Genomic DNA, 8,064 nt, shown 5'->3' on the forward strand with positions numbered 1-8,064 from the left:
AAAAATCTCACCTTCTACAGGAAGCCTTTTCCTATCTCCCTCAATTCTCTTACCTTCCTTCTGTTGATTATTTCAAATTTATCCTGAATATAGTATAGCTTTTTTGCACATAAGTGTTTGTGTGCTATCACCACCATTATATTGTAAGCTCTTTAAAGACAAGATTATCTTTAACCTCAAGATGTATCCCTAGCACTTAGCACACAATGCCTGGAACATAACAGGCACTTCATAAATATTTACTGATTGATCTAAAAAGGTCTAGAAGACTCCAAGTGGTCCCTGGATCATACTTTGAGAACCATTAACAGGAATTCCCTCTACCAATGCAGGTGAGCACCTTCTCTGCAACTTACGAATGTAAGAGACTTTGCCTAGACCACTGAGAAATTAAGTCATGTCAAATTAATAAGCATTTATTAGATTCCTACCATATGCCAGGCATTGCGCTAAGTACTATAGATACAAAGAACGGCAAAAGCTGTTTCTGTCTTCAAGGGGCTCACAATGTAATGGAAAAAGCAACATTCAACTAACTAAATACAAACAGGATCTGTGCGAGATAAATTGGAGACAATCTAAGGAGTAAGGCATTAGTGCTAGTACGAAGGAAGACCATGAAAAGCTTCTTGCACAAGGCAGGATTCGAGGTGAGAACCTGAAAGATGCCAGGAGGTAAAAATGAGGAAGGAAAGAATTCCAGGCATGGGGTACATTTAGTAAAATGCAAGAGAGTCAGGAGACGGGGTTTCTCATGTAAAGAAGAGGAAGGAGGCTAGTTACACAGATCAAAAAGTACTTGGAGGGGAAGAAAGGTGTAGGAAAAGTGGAAAGCTAGGAAAAGGCTCTTTAAAAGTCCAACCAGATTTTGTATTTGATCCTGGAGATGACAGGGTGCCAATAGAATTTTCGGTATAGGGGTTTGATATGGTCAGACCTGCACTTTAGGAAGATCACTTTGACAGCTGAGTCAAAGAAAAGACTGGAGTGAAGGCCTATACTATGGTGGAGCCAGTGTCAGAGGAGAAAAAGAGTTGTACATGACAGATGTTATGAGGGTAGAAATGACAGCACCTGATCATTGATTGAATATGATGGGAGGGAGCTGGTAAGAGTGAGAAGTTGAAGATGACACCAAGGTTTTTGAGCCTTTGAGACTTGGGATGATGGTGCTTGCCTTGACAACAATAATACGGTTAAGAAGAGGGGAGAGTTTTCTGAGAAAGATGTTAAGTTCAGTTTTGGATATTTAATTTAAAATGTCTATGTAACATATAGTTTGAGATGTCCAAGTTAAGTGACTTGCCCGGGGACACATAGCCAAGTGTGTATCAGAGGTAGGACTAGAACTCAGGTGTTTCTGGGTTCCAAGTTAGCTCTCTATTCATTATTAAAGGAAATTTCTCCTCTAGTTACTGAATGTGGGAAAATATCTAAACAAAACCTGAAATTTCACTCTACTAAATTATCTTAAACTTAAGTGGCATCTATATGCAAAGATTGATACACTAATTAAGTTGTGAATGGGCAGTGCTGGTGATGGAACACTTAGAGTAGTTACCTCATCAGGCTTGGACAAGCCACCAGAGCCTGCAGGATCTCTTCCACCTTCTTGGGGATATCCCCATGTCCTCTGTGTAGCTGAGGGACACTGGCCTGTGCCAGTTCCCATTCTCCACGTTTCAGGCACTCACAAAAAAATCCAAATTGCTGCGACACCGAGGCAGCTTCCTCTTTTCCAAATGGATGCATTTTCCCAGCACGGAGTGCAGGGGATAGAGGAAAGTGAGCTACACTGCACAAACTGCTCTCAATCTTTCCATTCTTGGAGCCCTCCTAGAAATGGAAAATCAAAGAGGGAGAGTCAGAAAAGCAACAGAAGGAGTTGGACTTAGAATAATGAGCAGTTGCGAGTTCCATCAAAGAAAGGTGGCATTTGAAATCAAGGTTCTCAAATATAACTTCCCAGTTTGTACATGGCATCGTGTTACCTGCCAGGGAAGCAATACATAAAGAATCTACCGAAGGATATCCAAATATACACAAATTAAGTAAACACACTGTAATTGAGGGGAGTCAGGTGAGCTAAAGCTTAGAGTGGTGGGACTGCGGGAAGGCTGCGCAGAGAAGGCAGCATCGGAGACTGGCGCTGCAGGAAGAGGAACATTCTAAAAAGGCATGTGGTCAGCCTGTACAAAGGCACGGAGACAGGAGACTAACTCCATGGCAGGGACCATCCATTATCATTGCCCAAGGCGGATTCACAAACTCCTCTCTCCACCCCTTCCGAAAATGACTACTCCTTCCAGGCTCCAAATCTCCCAAGGAAAAATCACTCCCCTCCCACTCCCCTGGGGGGAAACGGCTGAGACAGGCAGCCCCTGTGATCTGGACTGTTCGGTCAAGACAGCGAATGTGGAGCCTGGGTCTGTGACAGGGCCGGAGGGATCCTGTCTGAGCCGGGAGCGGGAGTTCGGGGACCGCCCCTCTTCGGGGGGTCGAGGAGGGTGCCACCTACTCCCGTGGAGCGCACGGCACTCACCTACTTACTCCGGGCACAGAGAACGGTGCTCAAGCCAGAGCCGCCATGTTTAGAGTTGTCAGCTGACAGGTCTCTCCCCGGAAATATGCAAATGAGACTCCATACTTTTGGGGGGCATTGGAAGCCACAGAATGGAACCTGGAAAACTCAATAGGAAGTTTGGGATCGTACTATTCCATAGACTTCCGGCCCAGCGCCAGGCTGAGCTTCTTACCCGTGACAGGACAGCGCATACTAGGGAGTAAACTAGAGATGTGCTGGCAAATGTTTAACCACATGTCTCTTCCTCCCAAAACACAGACACAGACACACACACACGCACTCTAGTGTTCAATCTGCATTATTAACACTTTCTACAGTCAACAAAACGATAAATCAAACCGTGTTTGGCAGTGTTTGCTGATTTTTGAGGTGTAAAAGCACGCACTGAAAATTTAACTGTACACTCCCAAGAACCAGTCAAGAGTTGGTATCAAACCCTGCTCCCTGTAGTCCAGCCCTGTTTTCAGCCCCAGCAGGAGACAGCACCCCAATTCTCCTTCCCTTGTCTCCTCTCCTGCCACACTGCCTCCCCTACTGATTCCTTGATTTTCTTTCCCTACCCAAAAAACTTACATTTTCTTAACTTCGAGTTCATGAGTTTTTTTTAAATTGATCACTTGCGATATAATTGTCACTTTTTATAATTTTATATTTTGTTTCATGAGTTCAAAAATATTTTAAGGGATCCATTGATTTCATCAGAATGCCAAACTCCCAAAGTGAAGAACCTCTGACTTAGAATTTGCATTTATGTTCTTTATTGCCAACCTACCCTGTCCTTTTCTTTCACCGACATTGCATGCTTCTTCATCAAACCTTCTTTAACACCTTTTCATGTATATTTCCTCTTCTAATCAGAATAACCTTTGATTCTACATTTTTCAATCTAACTCTTGAACAGTATTCTGAAAAGAAAAAACGTTTTTATACAATAGACACTTCCCAAAAAACACCCAAACAGTTCTGTTAACCATCCTTAAAAGAAAGGCCTGGGATGCAACAAGGCAGCTTTTCTCAATAAACACTGGAAACAAGGCTGCCCATGCTTCCTACTCCTCCCTTCATTATTTAACATAGTTTTAGGAATGCTAGCAATACCAAAAAGACAAAAGAAATCAAAGACATATAAAAAGGCAAAGAGGAGACAAAACTACCTCTATTTCCAAGTAACAAGATGGTTTGCCTAGAAAATCTTAAAGGAGTCAGCAAAGAAACTAATTGAAAAGAGCTTCAGCAAAATTGCAGGCTATAAAATAAGCCAAGAAAATCAATGACATTTATAAATAATAATAATCCAATATAAGAAACAAAAATAGAAAGGTGAAGTCCAACACAAAATAAATACAAAATGCATAAAATATTTGAGTCAATTTTCCAAAAGTCCACTCAATGTTTGCACATTTGTATGTACACACACACACACACACACACACACACACACACACACACACACTAACTTACAGAATGATCCATAAGGAAAAAGATGGACAATTTAAATAGCAGGAGGAATATTCAGGGTTCATAAATAAGCTGGATAATAAAAATGACCACATTACCAAAGTTAATTTACACATTTAGGGCTAATTTATAGATTTTATAAACTAAAAAAGAGATACTTTATAGAGAGATAAAATAATTACAAAATTAATCTGTAGAAAAAAAGATCTAGAATATTATAGAAATAATTTAAAACATAAGAATGAATGAGGGGGAGGGAAGTTTCAGACCTCAAATTATGTTATAAAGCAACAATTACCAAAAACATTTGGTAATCAGTTAAAAAATAGAAAAAAGTATTTCACTTGCTCTGTAGAACAGGCCAGAAAAGGAAGAATCAAAATAAATCAAACTCAATAACCTAGTATTCAATAAAGCTGAAAATAAATTACCTAGGAAAGAACTCCCTATTTGATACAAACTCCTGGGAAAACTGGAAAGTAGCCTGGCAGAAATTAGTCTTATACTCACATCTTACACCATATTCCACAATAAATTCAAACTGGACATATGACCTGAATATTAAAGATTATGCCATAAACAAATTAGCAGAGAAGCAGATCATATATATTTTACAGTAATGTGTAAGAGATGAATATCTTAACCTAGCAAGAGGATAGAGACAATTACAAGAGATAAAATAAATGAGTTTGATTACATGAAATTGAAAAACTTTTGTATAATAAAATTACCCCATCTAGGATAAGAAGAAAAAGTCACCTGGGGAAAATCTTTGTTTCAAATACTCTGATAAAAGTTTGATATACAAGATATACAGTCAACCAAAAGAAATATTTAAGACCAGAAGCCTCTAAATAAAACAAAGGTCAAAATCGCTTAAGAGAAATGCATATCAAAACAATAGTCAATGCTGGAAAGATTTTGGAAAGACAGATACTCTAAGGCTTTGTTGGTGGAGCTAAGAATGGGCCCCACAATCTTGGAAAGTAATGAGTTATGCATAAAATAAAATGTCCTTACCTTTTGACCCAAAGATTCTACTGCTAGCAAATGCCCCAAGGAGGTCAATGACAAAAAGAAAGATTCCATATGCATCAAAATATTTATAGCAGCCAGCATTTTTGTGCCATAAAAGAACTAGAAACAAAGTGGATGCCTATTAATAGGGAAATATTGTTATCTCTATGCAGATGATATATAGTTCTTGACACATAACAGGTGCTTAATAAATGTTTATTGACTGAGTTTTATGTATTATGGAAATATATAATAATTAAATAGAAATAAAACAATTTAAAAGAATAGTAAAATCTAGATGCTAGATGTCAGTCCTTTTGGAAAGAAAGGGAGGGAGAGGAAAGACAAAGTAAAACCTGCCTTTTCCTCAACATTTTTTTCTTCTTCAGTTTCTAAAACTACCATATCTGATAAACTTAGTGTGAATTCTTTGTTTTCCAAAGTAGAGCCATAGCTTTGTGGCTACTTCCCCACACTTAGCGCATTGTCTCTTTTCAGTTCCTAAAGAGGTTCCCAAAGAGGGCAATACTACCCTCAGGGGGACGCTAGAACAATGGGGGTAGGGTGTGGCAGGACTGGCAGTTTCGGGTGCAATTGGGGGTATTGAATAATAATAAACAGGCAGTGGTAGTACACGCAAGAACCTAAGAAAATTTTGAAAAACCATACAGGTTTCATCTGTTGTGTAACTGAGTTAAAGTCGTAATGATTACATTATTTTCCAACTAGACAAATAAAATGTAAGTCATAACCCAACAGTGGTCAAGCCTGCCCAGAGATCTTAAGACGCAAGTGTTGGCGGGTGAATATGTTGTACATTGTCAGGAAGTCCAGCATGCAGGGGCAGGAATCTGTGTGTGATTAGATTTGTTTACAATATTATACTATCTGGTTACATGACACAATACTGGATCATTAAAATTTCAATACAGAAAACTTCCACAAATTTACAATAAATTGTGAAATTTAAGGCGCATCTTTTTAAAAAAGATATGTACTTTTTTTTGTAATGACGCAGATTGTAAAAAAGAAAAAAAGTTGTTAAAGGGTTAAAGAAATTAGATTTCCAGGGGAGCGCTGCGTAATTTTTTTTAAAGGGTGCAGTGTGGCAAATAAGTTTGGGAACCTCTGCCTTAGGTGCTAGGGGTCTTGCTTATCCTCACCACTGCTGTTGGTGCTCAGTTAATTAACTTCCTTGGCAAGGGTGAAGGATGCTGTCATACTGCTGCCACCACTCAGCTCGTCTCCAAACTGAAACTAAATCTCATGTCTAGCCACCTCAGCTCAGAGCCTTTCCTCAAAGTTCTGCTGTTCTTTGGCATACAGGTGGAAAAAGCCTCTTGAATTTGCATCATGCATTTCTCCATGTCCTTCGGACATTCCTACTACAGCTAAGAAAAACAAGTTTGTTCCTCCTCACTCAAGTCTCTACTTTTTCCTATCCATTATCCAAATTCAGTTTGCCATTTAACGCTCTTTAAAACCTGCCCCCTTCCTACCTTTCCCTCACCTTATTCAACATTCTAGTCATACTGGCCTACTTGTTTGTCTTCAGATATACACCTGTGTCTCCTGTCTTTTCCTTTGCAATTGCTATCCCGGTGCCTGAAATGCACCTCACCTCCTCATCAGATTTAACCTCCAACTGTTGGAAATACTGGTTTCCTTTAAGACCCAACTCAACTGTCACCTTCTACAAGAAGTCTCTGATGGGCCAGAGACTAGCACTGTTCCCCTCCCCCTCACTTTTGTGTATTTATTTTGAATAATTTCCCATGATATATATATATATATATACATACATATATAAAATATACATACATATATATGTATATATATATATATATATATAAAACATACATACAATATCTCTCTTATTTGAATGTAAGGTCCTGGAGGGCAGGGGCTAACTTGTTTTATATTCATTTTTTCCAGTCACTAATTTACAAATTATGGTTAAGTGATTTTGAAAAAAATTCTCATTCTCCATGAACTTAGTCCCAAATCTGACACAGGGGATAGAGCACTGAGCTTGGAATCAGGAAGATTCATCTTCATGAATTCAAATTCAGCCTCAGATATTGCCTAGTGGGACCCTGGACAAGACACTTAACTCTGTTTACCTCAGTTTCCCTATTTGTAAAATGAGCTGGAGAAGGTAATGGCAAACTGCTCCAACAATTTGTGATAAGGAAACCCCAAGTGGGGTCATGAGCAGTCAGATGTTCCTGAAAACGACTGGAAGGCAATCAAAACTGGAATCAAAGAACTCCAGAGTTGGAAGGCCCCAGAAATACACAGCAAATCATTTAAATGCAATTCATCACATATTTATTACACATCTACTTAAAAAAAATGGTACTTCTCCCTTTCCCCTATTTATTCAGTGTCGTCTCTACGTTAAGTACTTTATAGACGCACAACACCTTAGAGGTTAGGAGCTATTACTTTTCTCATTTTGCAGTTGAGAAACCTTAAGCCAGCAGAGGCTAAGTGACCTGACCAAGATGGTTTGGGGCCAGAATTAAACTAAGGTTAAGCCCGGTAGAATAATCTTGATGGGAGCCAATTTCAGAGATTTACCTCTTCTCTGTCCCTATCCTGTTACATTTAGAAGGTTCAAGTCCATCAAAAGAGATAATTCTGTTATTTGAAATTCAGCTTTGTTTTCACGGTGTGTATGTGGAAAACCTTGACTAAATTGCACTGTTTTTCTTCCATAAATTTTATCGTGTATTTTCTCAACCCAGCCCCACCCCTTTTCTCAACCCAACCCCACCCCTCTTCTTGCCTTTTCCATGGGAAGGCCGCCTCTCCCCGTGCCCCAGGGCCAATCGGGACTGGTGCGGACTCTGATTGGCTGGCACTCACCCCTCTTCTCCTCCCTTTCCCCATTAAAGCGGCTTCTGGGACCTTCCTCTTCCATTTGGGGTGCGTCGAGGTTTGGTACGGAACAGTTGCAGCGGAGGCCGGATCTTGGGAGGTGCCACGTGCGGACCCGAAGG

At 39.7% G+C, this 8,064-nt stretch overlaps 1 pseudogene; it reads right to left on the reverse strand.

The window, feature by feature from the left end:
• The window catches only part of LOC118847370, a 53,516-nt pseudogene extending 51,746 nt beyond the window's left edge, over window positions 1-1,770 (reverse strand).
• Between the last annotated feature and the right edge of the window lie 6,294 nt (window positions 1,771-8,064).

This window comes from Trichosurus vulpecula, chromosome 4, assembly GCF_011100635.1.
Source record: "Trichosurus vulpecula isolate mTriVul1 chromosome 4, mTriVul1.pri, whole genome shotgun sequence".
Taxonomy (NCBI): Eukaryota; Metazoa; Chordata; class Mammalia; order Diprotodontia; family Phalangeridae; genus Trichosurus; species Trichosurus vulpecula.